General features: G+C 49.9%; 23 non-coding genes and 3 pseudogenes across 23 annotated transcripts; all 26 read left to right on the top strand.

The window, feature by feature from the left end:
* Nucleotides 1-184: 184 nt before the first annotated feature.
* Nucleotides 185-293, top strand: LOC144939948 (5S ribosomal RNA; annotated as a pseudogene).
* Nucleotides 294-1,190: 897 nt separating this feature from the next.
* On the top strand, nucleotides 1,191-1,309 carry LOC144939096 (5S ribosomal RNA). The gene has a single exon (XR_013638293.1). It is a non-coding gene; the product is annotated as a 5S ribosomal RNA (ribosomal RNA).
* A 250-nt stretch (nucleotides 1,310-1,559) lies between these two features.
* LOC144939333 (5S ribosomal RNA) lies at nucleotides 1,560-1,678 on the top strand. The gene has a single exon (XR_013638519.1). It is a non-coding gene; the product is annotated as a 5S ribosomal RNA (ribosomal RNA).
* A 249-nt stretch (nucleotides 1,679-1,927) lies between these two features.
* Nucleotides 1,928-2,046, top strand: LOC144939209 (5S ribosomal RNA). The gene has a single exon (XR_013638401.1). It is a non-coding gene; the product is annotated as a 5S ribosomal RNA (ribosomal RNA).
* Nucleotides 2,047-2,295: 249 nt separating this feature from the next.
* Nucleotides 2,296-2,414, top strand: LOC144938735 (5S ribosomal RNA). The gene has a single exon (XR_013637948.1). It is a non-coding gene; the product is annotated as a 5S ribosomal RNA (ribosomal RNA).
* An 897-nt stretch (nucleotides 2,415-3,311) lies between these two features.
* LOC144938654 (5S ribosomal RNA) lies at nucleotides 3,312-3,430 on the top strand. The gene has a single exon (XR_013637872.1). It is a non-coding gene; the product is annotated as a 5S ribosomal RNA (ribosomal RNA).
* A 249-nt stretch (nucleotides 3,431-3,679) lies between these two features.
* Nucleotides 3,680-3,798, top strand: LOC144939506 (5S ribosomal RNA). Its single transcript, XR_013638680.1, has one exon. It is a non-coding gene; the product is annotated as a 5S ribosomal RNA (ribosomal RNA).
* Nucleotides 3,799-4,048: 250 nt separating this feature from the next.
* On the top strand, nucleotides 4,049-4,167 carry LOC144938655 (5S ribosomal RNA). The gene has a single exon (XR_013637873.1). It is a non-coding gene; the product is annotated as a 5S ribosomal RNA (ribosomal RNA).
* A 249-nt stretch (nucleotides 4,168-4,416) lies between these two features.
* LOC144939007 (5S ribosomal RNA) lies at nucleotides 4,417-4,535 on the top strand. Its single transcript, XR_013638209.1, has one exon. It is a non-coding gene; the product is annotated as a 5S ribosomal RNA (ribosomal RNA).
* Nucleotides 4,536-4,784: 249 nt separating this feature from the next.
* LOC144938751 (5S ribosomal RNA) lies at nucleotides 4,785-4,903 on the top strand. The gene has a single exon (XR_013637963.1). It is a non-coding gene; the product is annotated as a 5S ribosomal RNA (ribosomal RNA).
* An 895-nt stretch (nucleotides 4,904-5,798) lies between these two features.
* Nucleotides 5,799-5,917, top strand: LOC144940467 (5S ribosomal RNA). The gene has a single exon (XR_013639035.1). It is a non-coding gene; the product is annotated as a 5S ribosomal RNA (ribosomal RNA).
* Nucleotides 5,918-6,164: 247 nt separating this feature from the next.
* Nucleotides 6,165-6,283, top strand: LOC144939625 (5S ribosomal RNA; annotated as a pseudogene).
* Nucleotides 6,284-6,532: 249 nt separating this feature from the next.
* Nucleotides 6,533-6,651, top strand: LOC144939163 (5S ribosomal RNA). Its single transcript, XR_013638356.1, has one exon. It is a non-coding gene; the product is annotated as a 5S ribosomal RNA (ribosomal RNA).
* Nucleotides 6,652-7,542: 891 nt separating this feature from the next.
* LOC144940039 (5S ribosomal RNA) lies at nucleotides 7,543-7,662 on the top strand (annotated as a pseudogene).
* Nucleotides 7,663-7,911: 249 nt separating this feature from the next.
* LOC144938964 (5S ribosomal RNA) lies at nucleotides 7,912-8,031 on the top strand. Its single transcript, XR_013638168.1, has one exon. It is a non-coding gene; the product is annotated as a 5S ribosomal RNA (ribosomal RNA).
* A 249-nt stretch (nucleotides 8,032-8,280) lies between these two features.
* Nucleotides 8,281-8,399, top strand: LOC144940327 (5S ribosomal RNA). Its single transcript, XR_013638903.1, has one exon. It is a non-coding gene; the product is annotated as a 5S ribosomal RNA (ribosomal RNA).
* A 249-nt stretch (nucleotides 8,400-8,648) lies between these two features.
* On the top strand, nucleotides 8,649-8,767 carry LOC144938653 (5S ribosomal RNA). The gene has a single exon (XR_013637871.1). It is a non-coding gene; the product is annotated as a 5S ribosomal RNA (ribosomal RNA).
* Nucleotides 8,768-9,016: 249 nt separating this feature from the next.
* LOC144938946 (5S ribosomal RNA) lies at nucleotides 9,017-9,135 on the top strand. The gene has a single exon (XR_013638150.1). It is a non-coding gene; the product is annotated as a 5S ribosomal RNA (ribosomal RNA).
* Nucleotides 9,136-9,385: 250 nt separating this feature from the next.
* Nucleotides 9,386-9,504, top strand: LOC144938750 (5S ribosomal RNA). The gene has a single exon (XR_013637962.1). It is a non-coding gene; the product is annotated as a 5S ribosomal RNA (ribosomal RNA).
* Nucleotides 9,505-10,401: 897 nt separating this feature from the next.
* Nucleotides 10,402-10,520, top strand: LOC144939127 (5S ribosomal RNA). The gene has a single exon (XR_013638322.1). It is a non-coding gene; the product is annotated as a 5S ribosomal RNA (ribosomal RNA).
* A 249-nt stretch (nucleotides 10,521-10,769) lies between these two features.
* LOC144939161 (5S ribosomal RNA) lies at nucleotides 10,770-10,888 on the top strand. Its single transcript, XR_013638354.1, has one exon. It is a non-coding gene; the product is annotated as a 5S ribosomal RNA (ribosomal RNA).
* Nucleotides 10,889-11,782: 894 nt separating this feature from the next.
* LOC144939455 (5S ribosomal RNA) lies at nucleotides 11,783-11,901 on the top strand. The gene has a single exon (XR_013638631.1). It is a non-coding gene; the product is annotated as a 5S ribosomal RNA (ribosomal RNA).
* A 250-nt stretch (nucleotides 11,902-12,151) lies between these two features.
* Nucleotides 12,152-12,270, top strand: LOC144939451 (5S ribosomal RNA). The gene has a single exon (XR_013638628.1). It is a non-coding gene; the product is annotated as a 5S ribosomal RNA (ribosomal RNA).
* A 249-nt stretch (nucleotides 12,271-12,519) lies between these two features.
* LOC144939531 (5S ribosomal RNA) lies at nucleotides 12,520-12,638 on the top strand. The gene has a single exon (XR_013638704.1). It is a non-coding gene; the product is annotated as a 5S ribosomal RNA (ribosomal RNA).
* Nucleotides 12,639-12,887: 249 nt separating this feature from the next.
* Nucleotides 12,888-13,006, top strand: LOC144938918 (5S ribosomal RNA). Its single transcript, XR_013638124.1, has one exon. It is a non-coding gene; the product is annotated as a 5S ribosomal RNA (ribosomal RNA).
* Nucleotides 13,007-13,256: 250 nt separating this feature from the next.
* Nucleotides 13,257-13,375, top strand: LOC144938941 (5S ribosomal RNA). The gene has a single exon (XR_013638146.1). It is a non-coding gene; the product is annotated as a 5S ribosomal RNA (ribosomal RNA).
* The last annotated feature ends 6,625 nt before the right edge of the window (nucleotides 13,376-20,000 follow it).

The following is a 20,000-nucleotide window of genomic DNA, read 5'->3' as shown; positions in this document are numbered from 1 at the left end:
AATTGCACGTGGATATGGTGTATTGCATTGGGATCAAGATTTTCTTGTAAAAGACGGTTTAATGCCACTCTTTCGGGGCTCAACCAGGAGTCCAGAATAAACGTATTCATGAGTGTTGACCTCCCGCAGTAGAGTTGAATCTTGATTTTAACATATGAATGTGCGTCAGGTCTCTGCAAGTATGGCCTACGACCATATCACCCTGAATGTGCCTGATCTTGGAAGCTAAGCAGGGTCGAGCCTGGTTAGTACTTGGATGGGAGACTGCCTGGGAATACCAGGTGTTGTAGGCTTTTGTATTTTCGTATCTGGACTAGCAGAAGTACCCGGCGTTGCCCGGGTAAAAAAAAATATTTCTTAATAACCTTACATATATACACAGATTTCATTGTTATGTAATGTTTGAACGTTTTCAGAAGATTTTAAATGTTTTTCCCCCCGGGCAACGCTGGGTATATCGAGTTTATACCACAAAGTCGTCGCTTGACACGGGTGGGGTGTCGAGGCCTAGTACCGTGCAGAGCCTTCGGCCTCGCCTATATTGCCCACACGGCTGAGGCTGGGTACTGGGGCCGTCCCCCCCCCCCCCCCCCCCCGCGCTACAATAATACTGTCTAATCGCTATAATTTTATTATCTACCGACCCTATAATAGTAATTGCACACATTGGGGTGGGGGGGGGGGAGTGAAGAGGACGTGAAACTTTGATGAATTTACCTCAGAGTCGCGTGTTAATGCGTGCGCATATTTTTAACGGGAATTAAAAATGGCGTCCACCGCAGCGAATGCGTCGCTACCCGTTGCCAGGGGCAACCGCCGTGGAAAACCAAACGGACCAATCGTGTCTCGCAAATCCCTCACAGTTCGTCCAATGAAACTGCGTATGGTCCGGCGACACACAGAGAGACAGACACACACATAGACAGACAGACAGACAGATTTGCGATTTTATATATATAGATTGGTCGCGTTTTACTCTTCAATTCACCCAGTCAGTTCACCTGCCAATTGCACGTGGATATGGTGTACTGCATTGGGATCAAGATTTTCTTGTAGAAGACCGTTTAATGCCACTCTTTCGGGGCTCAACCAGGAGTCCAGAATAAACGTTTTCATGAGTGTTGACCTCCCGCAGTAGAGTTGAATCTTGATTTTTACATATGAATGTGCGTCAGGTCTCTGCAAGTATGGCCTACGACCATATCACCCTGAATGCGCCCGATCTCGTCTGACCTCAGAAGCTAAGCAGGGTCGAGCCTGGTTAGTACTTGGATGGGAGACTGCCTGGGAATACCAGGGGTTGTAGGCTTTTACATTTTCGCATCTGGATGGGTCGCGTTTTACTCTTCAATTCACCCAGTCAGTTCACCTACCAATTGCACGTGGATATGGTGTACTGCATTGGGATCAACATTTTCTTGTAAAAGACCGTTTAATGCCACTCTTTCGGGGCTCAACCAGGAGTCCAGAATAAACGTTTTCATGAGTGTTGACCTCCCGCAGTAGAGTTGAATCTTGATTTTTACATATGAATGTGCGTCAGGTCTCTTGCAAGTATGGCCTACGACCATATCACTCTGAATGCGCCCGATCACCTTTGATCTCGGAAGCTAAGCAGGGTCGAGCCTGGTTAGTACTTGGATTGGAGACTGCCTGGGAATACCAGGTGTTGTAAGCTTTTGCATTTTCGCATCTGGATGGGTCGTGTTTAACTCTTCAATTCACCCAGTCAGTTCACCTGCCAATTGCACGTGGATATGGTGTACTGCATTGGGATCAAGATTTTCTTGTAAAAGACCGTTTAATGCCACTCTTTCGGGGCTCAAACAGGAGTCCAGAATAAACGTATTCATGAGTGTTGACCTCCCGCAGTAGAGTTGAATCTTGATTTTTACATATGAATGTGCGTCAGGTCTCTGCAAGTATGGCCTACGACCATATCACCCTAAATGCACCCGATCTCGTCTGATCTCAGAAGCTAAGCAGGGTCGAGCCTAGTTAGTACTTGGATGGGAGACTGCCTGGGAATACCAGGTGTTGTAGGCTTTTGCATTTTCGCATCTGGATGGGTCGCGTTTTACTCTTCAATTCACCCAGTCAGTTCAACTGCCAATTGCACGTGGATATGGTGTACTGCATTGGGATCAAGATTTTCTTGTAAAAAACCGTTTAATGCCACTCTTTCGGGGCTCAACCAGGAGTCCAGAATAAACGTTTTCATGAGTTTTGACCTCCCGCAGTAGAGTTGAATCTTGATTTTAACATATGAATGTGCGTCAAGTCTCTGCAAGTATGGCCTACGACCATATCACCCTGAATGTGCCCGATCTCGTCTGATCTTGGAAGCTAAGCAGGGTCGAGCCTGGTTAGTACTTGGATGGGAGACTGCCTGGGAATACCAGGTGTTGTAGGCTTTTGCATTTTCGTATCTGGACTAGCAGAAGTACCCGGCGTTGCCCGGGTGAAAAATATATTTCTTAATAACCTTACATATATACACAGATTTCATTGTTATGTAATGTTTGAAAGTTTTCAGAAGATTTTAAATGTATTTTCCCCCCGGGCAACGCTGGGTATATCGAGTTTATACCACAAAGTCGTCGCTAGACACGGGTGGGGTGTCGAGGCCTGGTACCGTGCAGTCCCTCTGGCCTCGCCTAGATTGCCCACCCGGCTGATGAGGCTGGGTACTGGGGCCGTTACCCCCCCCCCCTCCCCCCGCGCTACAATAATACTGTGTAATCGCTATAATTTTATTATCTACCGACTCTATAATAGTAATTGCACACATTGGGGTGGGGGGGGGGAGTGAAGAGGACGTGAAACTTTGATGAATTTACCTCAGAGTCGCGTGTTAATGCGTGCGCATATTTTTAACGAGAATTAAAAATGGCGTCCACCCCGCAGCGAATGCGTCGCTACCCGTTGCCAGGGGCAACCGCCGTGGAAAACCAAACGGACCAATCGTGTCTCGCAAATCCCTCACATTTCGTCCAATGAAACTGCGTATGGTCCGGCGACACACAGACAGACAGACACACACACAGACAGACAGACAGATTTGCGATTTTATATATATAGATGGGTCGCGTTTTACTCTTCAATTCACCCAGTCAGTTCACCTGCCAATTGCACGTGGATATGGTGTACTGCATTGGGATCCAGATTTTCTTGTAAAAGACCGTTTAATGCCACTCTATCGGGACTCAACCAGGAGTCCAGAATAAACGTTTTCATGAGTGTTGACCTCCCGTAGTAGAGTTGAATCTTGATTTTTACATATGAATGTGCGTCAGGTCTCTGCAAGTATGGCCTACGACCATATCACCCTGAATGCGCCCGATCTCGTCTGATCTTGGAAGCTAAGCAGGGTCGAGCCTGGTTAGTACTTGAATGGGTGACTGCCTGGGAATACCAGGTGTTGTAGGCTTTTGCATTTTCGCATCTGGATGGGTCGCGTTTTACTCTTCAATTCACCCAGTCAGTTCACCTGCCAATTGCACGTGGATATGGTGTACTGCATTGGGATCCAGATTTTCTTGTAAAAGACGGTTTAATGCCACTCTTTCGGGGCTCAACCAGGAGTCCAGAATTAACGTTTTCATGAGTGTTGACCTCCCGCAGTAGAGTTGAATCTTGATTTTTACAAATGAATGTGCGTCAGGTCTCTGCAAGTATGGCCGACTACCATATCACCCTGAATGTGCCCGATCTCGTCTGATCTCGGAAGCTAAGCTGGGTCGAGCCTGGTTAGTACTTGGATGGGAGACTGCCTGGGAATACCAGGTGGTGTAGGCTTATGCATTTTCGCATCTGGATGGGTCGCGTTTTACTCTTCAATTCACCCAAGTCAGTTCACCTGCCAATTGCACGTGGATATGGTGTACTGCATTGGGATCAAGATTTTCTTGTAAAACACCGTTTAATGCCACTCTTTCGGGGCTCAACCAGGAGTCCAGAATAAACGTTTTCATGAGTGTTGACCTCCCGCGGTAGAGTTGAATCTTGATTTTAACATATGAATGTGCGTCAGGTCTCTGAAAGTATGGCCTACGACCATATCACCCTGATTGCGCCCGATCTCGTCTGATCTCGGAAGCTAAGCAGGGTCGAGCCTGGTTAGTACTTGGATGGGAGACTGCCTGGGAATACTAGGTGTTGTAGGCTTTTGCATTTTCGCATCTGGATGGTTCGCGTTTAACTCTTCAATTCACCCAGTCAGTTCACCTGCCAATTGCACGTGGATATGGTGTAATGCATTGAGATCAAGATTTTCTTGTAAAAGACCGTTTAATGCCGCTCTTTCGTGGCTCAACCAGGAGTCCAGAATAAACGTTTTCATGAGTGTTGACCTCCCGCAGTAGAGTTGAATCTTGATTTTTACATATGAATGTGCGTCAGGTCACTGCAAGTATGGCCTACGACCATATCACCCTGAATGCTCCCGATCTCGTCTGATCTCAGAAGCTAAGCAGGGTCGAGCCTGGTTAGTACTTGGATGGGAGACTGCCTGGGAATACCAGGTGTTGTAAGCTTTTGCATTTTCGCATCTGGATGGGTCGTGTTTAACTCTTCAATTCACCCAGTCAGTTCACCTGCCAATTGCACGTGGATATGGTGTACTGCATTGGGATCAAGATTTTCTTGTAAAAGACCGTTTAATGCCACTCTTTCGGGGCTCAACCAGGAGTCCAGAATAAACGTATTCATGAGTGTTGACCTCCCGCAGTAGAGTTGAATCTTGATTTTTACATATGAATGTGCGTCAGGTCTCTGCAAGTATGGCCTACGACCATATCACCCTGATTGCGCCCGATCTCGTCTGATCTCAGAAGCTAAGCAGGGTCGAGCCTGGTTAGTACTTGGATGGGAGACTGCCTGGGAATACCAGGTGTTGTAGGCTTTTGCATTTTCGCATCTGGACTAGCAGAAGTACCCGGCGTTGCCCGGGTGAAAAATATATTTCTTAATAACCTTACATATATACACAGATTTCATTGTTATGTAATGTTTGAAAGTTTTCAGAAGATTTTAAATGTATTTTCACCCCGGGCAACGCTGGGTATATCGAGTTTATACCACAAAGTCGTCGCTTGACACGGGTGGGGTGTCGAGGCCTGGTACCGTGCAGTCCCTCCGGCCTCGCCTAGATTGCCCACCCGGCTGATGAGGCTGGGTACTGGGGCCGTTACCCCCCCCCCTCCCCCCGCGCTACAATAATACTGTCTAATCGCTATAATTTTATTATTTACCGACTCTATAATAGTAATTGCACACATTGGGGTGGGGGGGGGAGTGAAGAGGACGTGAAACTTTGATGAATTTACCTCAGAGTCGCGTGTTAATGCGTGCGCATATTTTTAACGAGAATTAAAAATGGCGTCCACCCTGCAGCGAATGCGTCGCTACCCGTTGCCAGGGGCAACCGCCGTGGAAAACCAAACGGACCACTCGTGTCTCGCAAATCCCTCACATTTCGTCCAATGAAACTGCGTATGGTCCGGCGACACACAGACAGACAGACACACACACAGACAGACAGACAGATTTGCGATTTTATATATATAGATGGGTCGCGTTTTACTCTTCAATTCACCCAGTCAGTTCACCTGCCAATTGCACGTGGATATGGTGTACTGCATTGGGATCAAGATTTTCTTGTAAAAGACCGTTTAATGCCACTCTATCGGGACTCAACCAGGAGTCCAGAATAAACGTTTTCATGAGTGTTGACCTCCCGCAGTAGAGTTGAATCTTAATTTTTACATATGAATGTGCGTCAGGTCTCTGCAAGTATGGCCTACGACCATATCACCCTGAATGCGCCCGATCTCGTTTGAACTTGGAAGCTAAGCAGGGTCGAGCCTGGTTAGTACTTGGATGGGAGACTGCCTGGGAATACCAGGTGTTGTAGGCTAAAGCATTTTCGCATCTGGATGGGTCGCTTTATACTCTTCTATTCACCCAGTCAGTTCACCTGCCAATTGCACGTGGATATGGTGTACTGCATTGGGATCAAGATTTTCTTGTAAAAGACCGTTTAATGCCACTTTTTCGGGGCTCAACCAGTCCAGAATAAACGTTTTCCTGAGTGTTGACCTCCGGCAGTAGAGTTGAATCTTGATTTTTACATATGAATGTGCGTCTAGTCTCTTGCAAGTATGGCCTACGACCATATCACCCTAAATGCGCCCGATCTCCTCTGATTTCAGAAGCTAAGCAGGGTCGAGCCTGGTTAGTACTTGGATGGGAGACTGCCTGGGAATACCAGGTGTTGTAAGCTTTTGCATTTTCGCATCTGGATGGGTCGTGTTTAACTCTTCAATTCACCCAGTCAGTTCACCTGCCAATTGCACGTGGATATGGTGTACTGCATTGGGATCAAGATTTTCTTGTAAAAGACCGTTTAATGCCACTCTTTCGGGGCTCAACCAGGAGTCCAGAATAAACGTATTCATGAGTGTTGACCTCCCGCACTAGAGTTGAATCTTGATTTTTACATATGAATGTGCGTCAGGTCTCTGCAAGTATGGCCTACGACCATATCACCCTAAATGCACCCGATCTCGTCTGATCTCAGCAGCTAAGCAGGGTCGAGCCTGGTTAGTACTTGGTTGGGAGACTGCCTGGGAATACCAGGTGTTGTAGGCTTTTGCATTTTCGCATCTGGACTAGCAGAAGTACCCGGCGTTGCCCGGGTGAAAAATATATTTCTTAATAACCTTACATATATACACAGATTTCATTGTTATGTAATGTTTGAAAGTTTTCAGAAGATTTTAAATGTATTTTCCCCCCGGGCAACGCTGGGTATATCGAGTTTATACCACAAAGTCGTCGCTTGACACGGGTGGGGTGTCGAGGCCTGGTACCGTGCAGTCCCTCCGGCCTCGCCTAGATTGCCCACCCGGCTGATGAGGCTGGGTACTGGGGCCGTTACCCCCCCCCCCTCCCCCCGCGCTACAATAATACTGTCTAATCGCTATAATTTTATTATCTACCGACTCTATAATAGTAATTGCACACATTGGGGTGGGGGGGGGGAGTGAAGAGGACGTGAAACTTTGATGAATTTACTTCAGAGTCGCGTGTTAATGCGTGCGCATATTTTTAACGAGAATTAAAAATGGCGTCCACCCCGCAGCGAATGCGTCGCTACCCGTTGCCAGGGGCAACCGCCGTGGAAAACCAAACGGACCAATCGTGTCTCGCAAATCCCTCACATTTCGTCCAATGAAACTGCGTATGGTCCGGCGACACACAGACAGACAGACACACACACAGACAGACAGATTTGCGATTTTATATATATAGATGGGTCGCGTTTTACTCTTCAATTCACCCAGTCAGTTCACCTGCCAATTGCACGTGGATATGGTGTACTGCATTGGGATCAAGATTTTCTTGTAAAAGACCGTTTAATGCCACTCTTTCGGGGCTCAACCAGTCCAGAATAAACGTGTTCCTGAGTGTTGACCTCCGGCAGTAGAGTTGAATCTTGATTTTTACATATGAATGTGCGTCTAGTCTCTTGCAAGTATGGCCTACGACCATATCACCCTAAATGCGCCCGATCTCCTCTGATTTCAGAAGACTAAGCAGGATCGAGCCTGGTTAGTACTTGGATGGGAGACTGCCTGGGAATACCAGGTGTTGTAGGCTTTTGCATTTTCGCATCTGGATGGGTCGCGTTTTACTCTTCAATTCACCCAGTCAGTTCACCTGCCAATTGCACGTTGATATGGTGTACTGCATTGGGATCAAGATTTTCTTGTAAAAGACCGTTTAATGCCACTCTTTCGGGGCTCAACCAGGAGTCCAGAATGAACGTTTTCATGAGTGTTGACCTCCCGCAGTAGAGTTGAATCTTGATTTTTACATATGAATGTGCGTCAGGTCTCTACAAGTATGGCCTACGACCATATCACCCTGAATGCGCCCGATCTCGTCTGATCTCGGAAGCTAAGCAGGGTCGAAACCTGGTTAGTACTTGGATGGGAGACTGCCTGGGAATACCAGGTGTTGTAGGCTTTTGCATTTTCGTATCTGGATGGGTCGCGTTTTACTCTTCAATTCACCCAGTCAGTTCACCTGCCAATTGCACGCGGATATGGTGTACTGCATTGGGATCAAGATTTTCTTGTAAAAGACCGTATAATGCCAATCTTTCGGGGCTCAACCAGGAGTCCAGAATAAACGTTTTCATGAGTGTTGACCTCCCGCAGTAGAGTTGAATCTTGATTTTTACATATGTATGTGCGTCAGGTCTCTGCAAGTATGGCCTACGACCATATCACCCTGAATGCTCCCGATCTCGTCTGATCTCGGAAGCTAAGCAGGGTCGAGCCTGGTTAGTACTTGGATGGGAGACTGCCTGGGAATACCAGGTGTTGTAGGCTTTTGCATTTTCGTATCTGGATGGGTCGCGTTTTACTCTTCAATTCACCCAGTCAGTTCACCTGCCAATTGCACGCGGATATGGTGTACTGCATTGGGATCAATATTTTCTTGTAAAAGACCGTTTAATGCCACTTTTTCGGGGCTCAACCAGGAGTCCAGAATAAACGTTTTCATGAGTGTTGACCTCCCGCGGTAGAGTTGAATTTTTATTTTAACATATGAATGTGCGTCAGGTCTCTGCAAGTATGGCCTACGACCATATCACCCTGAATGCGCCCGATCTCGTCTGATCTTGGAAGCTAAGCAGGGTCGAGCCTGGTTAGTACTTGAATGGGTGACTGCCTGGGAATACCAGGTGTTGTAGGCTTTTGCATTTTCGCATCTGGATGGGTCGCGTTTTACTCTTCAATTCACCCAGTCAGTTCACCTGCCAATTGCACGTGGATATGGTGTACTGCATTGGGATCCAGATTTTCTTGTAAAAGACGGTTTAATGCCACTCTTTCGGGGCTCAACCAGGAGTCCAGAATTAACGTTTTCATGAGTGTTGACCTCCCGCAGTAGAGTTGAATCATGATTTTTACAAATGAATGTGCGTCAGGTCTCTACAAGTATGGCCGGCGACCATATCACCCTGAATGTGCCCGATCTCGTCTGATCTCGGAAGCTAAGCAGGGTCGAGCCTGGTTAGTACTTGGATGGGAGACTGCCTGGGAATACCAGGTGTTGTAGGCTTTTGCATTTTCGCATCTGGATGGGTCGCGTTTTACTCTTCAATTCACCCAAGTCAGTTCACCTGCCAATTGCACGTGGATATGGTGTACTGCATTGGGATCAAGATTTTCTTGTAAAACACCGTTTAATGCCACTCTTTCGGGGCTCAACCAGGAGTCCAGAATAAACGTATTCATGAGTGTTGACCTCCCGCAGTAGAGTTGAATCTTGATTTTTACATATGAATGTGCGTCAGGTCTCTGCAAGTACGGCCTACGACCATATCACCCTGATTGCGCCCGATCTCGTCTGATCTCAGAAGCTAAGCAGGGTCGAGCCTGGTTAGTACTTGGATGGGAGACTGCCTGGGAATACCAGGTGTTGTAGGCTTTTGCATTTTCGCATCTGGACTAGCAGAAGTACCCGGCGTTGCCCGGGTGAAAAATATATTTCTTAATAACCTTACATATATACACAGATTTCATTGTTATGTAATGTTTGAAAGTTTTCAGAAGATTTTAAATGTATTTTCACCCCGGGCAACGCTGGGTATATCGAGTTTATACCACAAAGTCGTCGCTTGACACGGGTGGGGTGTCGAGGCCTGGTACCGTGCAGTCCCTCCGGCCTCGCCTAGATTGCCCACCCGGCTGATGAGGCTGGGTACTGGGGCCGTTACCCCCCCCCCCTCCCCCCGCGCTACAATAATACTGTCTAATCGCTATAATTTTATTATCTACCGACTCTATAATAGTAATTGCACACATTGGGGTGGGGGGGGGGAGTGAAGAGGACGTGAAACTTTGATGAATTTACCTCAGAGTCGCGTGTTAATGCGTGCGCATATTTTTAACGAGAATTAAAAATGGCGTCCACCCCGCAGCGAATGCGTCGCTACCCGTTGCCAGGGGCAACCGCCGTGGAAAACCAAACGGACCACTCGTGTCTCGCAAATCCCTCACATTTCGTCCAATGAAACTGCGTATGGTCCGGCGACACACAGACAGACAGACACACACACAGACAGACAGACAGATTTGCGATTTTATATATATAGATGGGTCGCGTTTTACTCTTCAATTCACCCAGTCAGTTCACCTGCCAATTGCACGTGGATATGGTGTACTGCATTGGGATCAAGATTTTCTTGTAAAAGACCGTTTAATGCCACTCTATCGGGACTCAACCAGGAGTCCAGAATAAACGTTTTCATGAGTGTTGACCTCCCGCAGTAGAGTTGAATCTTGATTTTTACATATGAATGTGCGTCAGGTCTCTGCAAGTATGGCCTACGACCATATCACCCTGAATGCGCCCGATCTCGTTTGAACTTGGAAGCTAAACAGGGTCGAGCCTGGTTAGTACTTGGATGGGAGACTGCCTGGGAATACCAGGTGTTGTAGCCTCAAGCATTTTCGCATCTGGATTGGTCGCTTTATACTCTTCTATTCACCCAGTCAGTTCACCTGCCAATTGCACGTGGATATGGTGTACTGCATTGGGATCAAGATTTTCTTGTAAAAGACCGTTTAATGCCACTCTTTCGGGGCTCAACCAGGAGTCCAGAATAAACGTATTCATGAGTGTTGACCTCCCGCAGTAGAGTTGAATCTTGATTTTTACATATGAATGTGCGTCAGGTCTCTGCAAGTATGGCCTACGACCATATCACCCTAAATGCACCCGATCTCGTCTGATCTCAGCAGCTAAGCAGGGTCGAGCCTGGTTAGTACTTGGTTGGGAGACTGCCTGGGAATACCAGGTGTTGTAGGCTTTTGCATTTTCGCATCTGGACTAGCAGAAGTACCCGGCGTTGCCCGGGTGAAAAATATATTTCTTAATAACCTTACATATATACACAGATTTCATTGTTATGTAATGTTTGAAAGTTTTCAGAAGATTTTAAATGTATTTTCCCCCCGGGCAACGCTGGGTATATCGAGTTTATACCACAAAGTCGTCGCTTGACACGGGTGTGGTGTCGAGGCCTGGTACCGTGCAGTCCCTCCGGCCTCGCCTAGATTGCCCACCCGGCTGATGAGGCTGGGTACTGGGGCCGTTACCCCCCCCCCTCTCCCCGCGCTACAATAATACTGTCTAATCGCTATAATTTTATTATCTACCGACTCTATAATAGTAATTGCACACATTGGGGTGGGGGGGGGGAGTGAAGAGGACGTGAAACTTTGATGAATTTGCTTCAGAGTCGCGTGTTAATGCGTGCGCATATTTTTAACGAGAATTAAAAATGGCGTCCACCCCGCAGCGAATGCGTCGCTACCCGTTGCCAGGGGCAACCGCCGTGGAAAACCAAACGGACCAATCGTGTCTCGCAAATCCCTCACATTTCGTCCAATGAAACTGCGTATGGTCCGGCGACACACAGACAGACAGACACACACACAGACAGACAGACAGATTTGCGATTTTATATATATAGATGGGTCGCGTTTTACTCTTCAATTCACCCAGTCAGTTCACCTGCCAATTGCACGTGGATATGGTGTACTGCATTGGGATCAAGATTTTCTTGTAAAAGACCGTTTAATGCCACTCTTTCGGGGCTCAACCAGTCCAGAATAAACGTTTTCCTGAGTGTTGACCTCCGGCAGTAGAGTTGAATCTTGATTTTTACATATGAATGTACGTCTAGTCTCTTGCAAGTATGGCCTACGACCATATCACCCTAAATGCGCCCGATCTCCTCTGATTTCAGAAGCTAAGCAGGGTCGAGCCTGGTTAGTACTTGGATGGGAGACTGCCTGGGAATACCTGGTGTTGTAGGCTTTTGCATTTTCGCATCTGGATGGGTCGCGTTTTACTCTTCAATTCACCCAGTCAGTTCACCTGCCAATTGCACGTGGATATGGTGTACTGCATTGGGATCAAGATTTTCTTGTAAAAGACCGTTTAATGCCACTCTTTCCGGGCTCAACCAGGAGTCCAGAATAAACGTTTTCATGAGTGTTGACCTCCGGCAGTAGAGTTGAATCTTGATTTTTACATATGAATGTGCGTCTAGTCTCTTGCAAGTATGGCCTACGACCATATCACCCTAAATGCGCCCGATCTCCTCTGATTTCAGAAGCTAAGCAGGGTCGAGCCTGGTTAGTACTTGGATGGGAGACTGCCTGGGAATACCAGGTGTTGTAGGCTTTTGCATTTTCGCATCTGGATGGGTCGCGTTTTACTCTTCAATTCACCCAGTCAGTTCACCTGCCAATTGCACGTGGATATGGTGTACTGCATTGGGATCAAGATTTTCTTGTAAAAGACCGTTTAATGCCACTCTTTCGGGGCTCAACCAGGAGTCCAGAATGAACGTTTTCATGAGTGTTGACCTCCCGCAGTAGAGTTGAATCTTGATTTTTACATATGAATGTGCGTCAGGTCTCTGCAAGTATGGCCTACGGCCATATCACCCTAAATGCGCCCGATCTCCTCTGATTTCAGAAGCTAAGCAGGGTCGAGCCTGGTTAGTACTTGGATGGGAGACTGCCTGGGAATACCAGGTGTTGTAGGCTTTTGCATTTTCGCATCTGGATGGGTCGCGTTTTACTCTTCAATTCACCCAGTCAGTTCACCTGCCAATTGCACGTGGATATGGTGTACTGCATTGGGATCCAGATTTTCTTGTAAAAGACGGTTTAATGCCACTCTTTCGGGGCTCAACCAGGAGTCCAGAATTAACGTTTTCATGAGTGTTGATTTCCCGCAGTAAAGTTGAATCTTGATTTTTACAAATGAATGTGCGTCAGGTCTCTACAAGTACGGCCGACGACCATATCACCCTGCATGTGCCCGATCTCGTCTGATCTCGGAAGCTAAGCAGGGTCGAGCCTGGTTAGTACTTGGATGGGAGACTGCCTGGGAATACCAGGTGTTGTAGGCTTTTGCATTTTCGCATCTGGATGGGTCGCGTTTTACTCTTCAATTCACCCAAGTCAGTTCACCTGCCAATTGCACGTGGATATGGTGTACTGCATTGGGATCAAGATTTTCTTGTAAAACACCGTTTAATGCCACTCTTTCGGGGCTCAACCAGGAGTCCAGAATAAACGTTTTCATGAGTGTTGACCTCCCGCAGTAGAGTTGAATCTTGATTTTTACATATGAATGTGCGTCAGGTCTCTGCAAGTATGGCCTACGACCATATCACCCTGAATGCGCCCGATCTCTTTTGATCTCAGAAGCTAAGCAGGGTCGAGCCTGGTTAGTACTTGGATGGGAGACTGCCTGGGAATACCAGGTGTTGTAGGCTTTTGCATTTTCGTATCTGGACTAGCAGAAGTACCCGGCGTTGCCCGGGTGAAAAATATATTTCTTAATAACCTTACATATGTAATAATTCTCCGGAGACGGATTCGGAATCGGTCTTCTTTATTTTCACTTCACGGTACACTTGTTCCCACACGCTCCGTTGCTGGCAGACAACGGAGAGCGGCAGACTCCCACAACTCCCACCGCGCACGTGGCACCCGGAGTCCCGTTCGCGCGTGGCTCTCACCCCGTTCAGTTCCCCGTCTCCTCTCGATCATCCCTCTCTCCTCCCTCTTAATCCCTTCGTCACGTGGTCCCCCCAGCCAATCCTCCATGGGCAATCTCGACCGTTCTCGATGGTTCCCTGTCACTCCCGGGACCACGCCTCTTATCCGCATCCCCATTAGCTGGGGCCCCAATGGCTGGGCCAATCACCCCTGATGACATGCCGTGATCACGCCGGCCCCACGCTCCCTATCTCGACCCTTATTGGCTACAAGCAGGACCGGCAAGCCAATCCCCCACGTGAACCCACTATAGCTGTTATTACACATATATACACAGATTTCATTGTTATGTAATGTTTGAAAGTTTTCAGAAGATTTTAAATGTATTTTCCCCCCGGGCAACGCTGGGTATATCGAGTTTATACCACAAAGTCGTCGCTTGACACGGGTGGGGTGTCGAGGCCTGGTACCGTGCAGAGCCTCCGGCCTCGCCTAGATTGCCCACCCGGCTGAGGCTGGGTACTGGGGCCGTTACCCCCCCCCCCCCCCGCGCTACAATAATACTGTCTAATCGCTATAATTGTATTATCTACCGACCCTATAATAGTAATTGCACACATTGGGGTGGGGGGGGGAGTGAAGAGGACGTGAAACTTTGATGAATTTACCTCAGAGTCGCGTGTTAATGCGTGCGCATATTTTTAACGGGAATTAAAAATGGCGTCCACCCCGCAGCTAATGCGTCGCTACCCGTTGCCAGGGGCAACTGCCGTGGAAAACCAAACGGACCAATCGTGTCACACAAATCCCACACATTTCGTCCAATGAAACTGCGTATGGTCCGGCGACACACAGACAGACAGACACACACACAGACAGACAGACAGATTTGCGATTTTATATATATAGATGGGTCGCGTTTTACTCTTCAATTCACCCAGTCAGTTCACCTGCCAATTGCACGTGGATATGGTGTACTGCATTGGGATCAAGATTTTCTTGTGAAAGACCGTTTAATGCCGCTCTTTCGGGGCTCAACCAGGAGTCCAGAATAAACGTTTTCATGAGTGTTGACCTCCCGCAGTAGAGTTGAATCTTGATTTTTACATATGAATGTGCGTCAGGTCTCTTGCAAGTGTAATGCGTGCGAAAGCGACCTTCCGGATGTGACGTCACGAGGAGGCGGAGCCAGGTGACGTGGGTGAAAGGTAGGGGGTCCTTAAGCGGGTAAACCGGAAGGAGAAGGCAGTCGGGGTGTGAATGGAAAGGTGTGGGGCCACGCGGGCGTACGAGCCGAGGGGGCACCGTCAGAAGCGGGAGCCAATCCTGGGAACAGTAGGGAGCTACTGGGAGGTGTAAAGCTGCAGATAGAGATAGGCAGTAAGGCTGTGTGTGAGGGGCAGCGGGGTGGCTGCCAAGAGTCGCAGGAGCGACGAGAAGGCGAGACAGCACGAGGCTGTCAGAGCTGCAGCAGGAACAGCCAAGGGAGCTGTGTGAGAGTACAGCAGCGGAGCTGCTGTGGGGCTGCAAGAGCGACAAGAACAGCAGCGGGGCTGCTGATGTGGACTGGAGTGACATCGGAACCAGCACAGAGAGAATAAGAGAGACAGCCGTGTGGGAACGCAGTACGGACCGAATAAAGGACACTGAGCCAGAGATCGTGGTCAAGTCATTTATTACACTGGGGTCAGAAGTGAAACGGCATGTCTAAGCAAGTATGGAAGAAAATTCCCCCGGCGCCAGCATCGGCTTCTTTGTCCGACGACGACGAATTCCCTCCGACCACGGATTCTGCTGGGGTGGTGGAGGAGAGCCTTGCTGAGGCGAGCACGGGGACGGGCGTGGAAGATGTCGGCGCGATGACGGGTCCGTCAACAACATCGGACGCTGACCAAAGATGGCAACAGGTGGCAGAACAACTGGAGACACTCAAGGACGTCCTGGCGCATCTATGTCACCTCGTTACGCCAAGGACGACGATGGAACGAGAAGGTGCTCCACGGGCCGCCACGTTGCCTGCCCTGCCGCCGCCATTGGCCACGCGGCAAGAAGACGCCATCTTGCGCGCTCCGCGGCGCCAAACCGCCATCTTGGCCACGCCACGGGCCGACGCCATTTTGAATTTGCCTCCAGAACAACCATCATTGGAAGACGGCGTAAAGAGGAGTCGGAGTCGCCACCTTACTACAGTTAAGGAATTCTCTATCGGGGGCGATTGGAGCGCTTTCGCCTGCCGATTTTTGGCGGCGGTTCGTTCAGCAAGATGGACCGATGCGGAGGCCTTGGAAGTGTTGCCGACTCTACTGGACGACGAATCTGTTCGATTTTTCCGTTCCATAACGGCCGATAAGAAGAAGACTTTATGTGGAGTTTTTGAGGAAATGGCCGACGCCTATGAGCCACCTGACGACGCACATCGGCGATTCGCTCAACGACAACGAGCACCCGAAGAATCGCCCGTGGCGTTCAGGGGTGCGGTGTTGGAGCTGGCCATGGCAGCATATCCTGACACGCCACAGGATCTGCTCGAGCCTCTCATATTGGGAAAAATGCTGGAGCTGTCTCGGGATCTGGGGATCCCCATGCCTGTGTGTGGGCATGAGAAGCTCACGTCCCGGGCGGCAGCAAAGTGTCTGGATGCGCAGTTTAATCTCCGTCGCTGGAAGCAAGTGGCGGCATGGACGGGTGGGCCCGTCAAGGAAGGAGGCGCGATGGGGTGGGACCCCACAAGGGCGATCTATGTGCCGGATGAGCGGGGTCCACAGGAGCTGACGGCTGCCTCCTCTCCATGGTCGGGACGCGGAAGGCCGGGGCCGCGCGCTACGCCATCGGGACGGGGCCACCGGGATGCAAGACCTGCGCTTCGGCGCAACGAGGCCGATTGCTTCCGCTGCGGCCGTAGGGGCCATTACGCCAAAGATTGCTGGGCCCGCTTCCCGGGTCCGCCGCAGCAGGAGCCCACAACACCGGACAAGCCGACCAAGGAACCTCCGAAACAGGCATGTCGGCACGCACCAGACACTCGGCAAGGCTTTACACCTCACCCACCACCTTTGTTGCGCGATCCTATTGTTGTTGTTAAAGAAGGGCCATCGACGGGGCCTTGTCATTCAGTTACGCAGTGGCGCAAATTGGCACGGAGAGTTGTCGCGGCCGCTACGGGTTCGTCCACTGTACCGGGGTCCATACAAGGTGTGGACGTGCGCATTTTGGTCGACTCGGGAGCGTCTGCGACTATTATATCGGATGTCATTTTCCATCTGTTGGGCATTCCGCCGGGGGCTGTGCGTCCGGTTTATGGGTCTTGCGTCGCTACGAACGGGGGTAGTATGGGTATCGTGGGCCAGGTGGATGCTAAGATATCTATAGGGGATGTGTCGGCTTCGGGCGTTGTGTTAATATCGAGATCTTTGGCGGTTCCTTGCTTACTAGGCACGGATTTTTTGGCTAAGATGCCCATTTTGATTAAAATCAATGAGAATTGTATTGAATTGCCGGGGGGCCGTCGAATCTCGTTTCTGCCGTCGCCCTGGGGGCGACCTGCTTCGGCCGTACAGGTGCAGGTGCTGTCCGTCGCATCTGTGGACATCCCACCTGGTTCACAGATGCTTATACCCTTGCGGTATCGGAAGCCCCTGCCCAATCGGCTAGGAGCATTAGGGGTCTTGTTGTCACCATCCGCCACGATAACAACGGGATTGGCGTTAGTTGGGGCACAGACCATCGTCCGGCCGGATCAATTACCGGTTTTACAGGTGCTTAATGCGGGGGTGGAAAACATCCGTGTTCCGGCCGGTACGGTTGTGGCACATGCCACTACGGCGTTTGCGACGCACGATTGTCCGCATCGCCGGGGAGTGGTCGCTGGTGTTTCCGAGCCAAGGGGTTCGGATAATCGTTGGATCGCTACCTTATGTGACGAAAATTCTTCCCTGTCCGTGGGGCAACGTGATGCGCTGCGTAAATTGTTGCTGACGTATTTGGATGTGTTCAGCTCCGACGATTTGGATTTGGGACGCACATCGTTGCTTTCCCATCACATTGAGACGGGCGACGCTGCCCCTATTCGGTTAAATTCGCATCGGATGAGTCCAGCGGAGCGAGAACACGTTCGGGGGGCGGTGGAAGACATGTTGGCTGCGGACATTATATCGCCATCTAACAGCCCATGGGGCGCTCCTGTGGTCTTGGTTAAGAAAAAGGATGGCAACTTGCGATTTTGTGTCGATTTCCGGAAATTGAATAAGATATCGGTGGCAGATGCGTACCCCCTGCCGCGTATGGACGACTCCCTTGACGCATTGTCGGGGGCTAAGTTCTTTTCCACACTGGACCTCTCTTCGGGATTTTGGCAGCTTCCCCTTGACGAGTCCTCACGGGAGAAAACCGCATTCCGTACACCGCAGGGGTTATTTCAATTCAACTGCCTCCCGATGGGATTGAATGCGGCCCCTGCTACATTTCAAAGATTGATGGAGCTCGTTTTGACGGGGTTGCAGTGGGAGACGTGTCTTATATATTTGGACGATATTATTGTGTTCAGCCGCACATTTGAGGAACATTTAACGCGGCTGGAGACAGTGTTCACGAGGATGCGCTCTGCCAATTTGAAATTCAAACCAAAGAAATGCCACCTACTGCAACGGTCCGTCCGTTATTTGGGGCACATTGTGAGTGCAGAGGGGGTGTCCCCGGATCCGGAAAAGACGGCGTGTGTCCGGGATTGGCCGACTCCGGCCTCTGTGGGGGATGTTCGGCGGTTTTTGGGATTTGCCTCGTATTACCGAAGATTTGTGCCGGGGTTTGCGACGATTGCGAGGCCCTTGCATCTCCTTACGGGTAAAGGACGGAAATTTGTTTGGGGAGAGCCGGAAGAGGCGGCCTTTCGGAGTCTGCGTGATCTATTGGCTACGGCCCCGACATTGGATTATCCCGATTTTGATCGCCCTTTCATTCTTGATACGGACGCGAGTGACACAGGTATTGGGGCGGTATTATCACAGTCTAAAGGGGGCGTAGAGCGCGTCGTGGCGTATGGTAGCCGAGTCTTGTCGCCTGCGGAAACACGCTACTGTGTCACTCGTAGAGAACTTTTGGCGGTTGTTTTTTTCCTACGGCAATTTCGACCGTACCTTTACGGTCGTTCTTTTATTGTGCGTACGGATCATGCGGCCTTGCAATATGCACTTAAAATGGACCAGCCATCGGGACAGTGGGCACGTTGGTTGGACACGCTGCAGGAATTTTCCTTCCAAATTCAACATCGGAAGGGAGTGCGCCATGCGAACGCTGACGCACTTTCCAGATTACCAGGGCGCGCCCCTTGTAAATGTGCGTCGGGGACGCATAGGTGTTCGCCGATTCTGAACCCCCCTCAGCCGCTTACGTTGGCCGTCGGGAAGTCGGATACTCCGATGGAACCGGGACCGACTGATGGGGTTTTGAATCTGCCGCGGTCTGTCTGGATTCGGGAACAGATGATGGACGAGTCGTTGTTGTCCATGCGGAAGCGGTCTATGAGGGACAATGGGAGTCCGAGTTCGGCTGTGGGGCCGCGAACCGCTCTCCGAGATGGTCTGCTTATGTGGCAAGAAAGGTTCCAGGAAAGCTGGCGTGTGGTGGTACCAACGTCCTTGCGATTTGAGTTGATTAGAACTCTCCATTGTGACATACTATTGCATTTAGGGGTGCAGAAGACCTTGTTGACGTTACAACGTCATTATTTTTGGCACGGCATGGCGACAGATGTCGTAGGGCACGTGCGCGCGTGCCCTGAATGCGCCCGGCGTAAGCCGCCTAAACATCCTTACGTGCCGCCTCTCCAGTCGATTCAGGTGTCTCGAGTCAATGAATTGGTGGCACTGGACATATTGGGACCCTTCCCACCATCGGCGAGGGGAAATAAATATTTGCTGGTAGGGGTTGAGTATCTCTCCCGTTGGCCGATGGCCTGGCCGTTGCCCGATCAGTCGGCCGCGGCCATCACCGACGCCTTTTTGTTTGGGTACATTATGGACAAGGGGGCGCCGGAGAGACTCCTCACGGACCAGGGCCGAAATTTCTCTTCTAAATTATTGGCTGAAGTGTGCGCAGGCCTTGGGACTAAGAAGATACGGACATCTCCATACCATCCGCAGACGGATGGTATGGTTGAGCGGCTGAACAGGACATTGTCTGCCATGCTTTGCCATACTGTGAGTGAACAGCAATCGGATTGGGATCTGCACATCCCCGGAGTGCTTTCGGCGTACAGGATGACGCCCCATGCGGCTACAGGGTATTCGCCGTTTTACCTTATGTATGGTCGGGAAAACGTGCCTCCGGTGGATGTGCAATTGGGTACTGGGGTGAAGGGACCTCGTAAACCACTCCCTGAATACATTCAGGACACGGTTCGCC

The sequence above is a fragment of the Lampetra fluviatilis genome, chromosome 22 (genome assembly GCF_964198595.1).
Source record: "Lampetra fluviatilis chromosome 22, kcLamFluv1.1, whole genome shotgun sequence".
Lineage (NCBI taxonomy): Eukaryota > Metazoa > Chordata > Hyperoartia > Petromyzontiformes > Petromyzontidae > Lampetra > Lampetra fluviatilis.
Note: the sequence above shows the minus strand (reverse complement) of the source record. Positions and strands in the feature narration are given on the sequence as shown.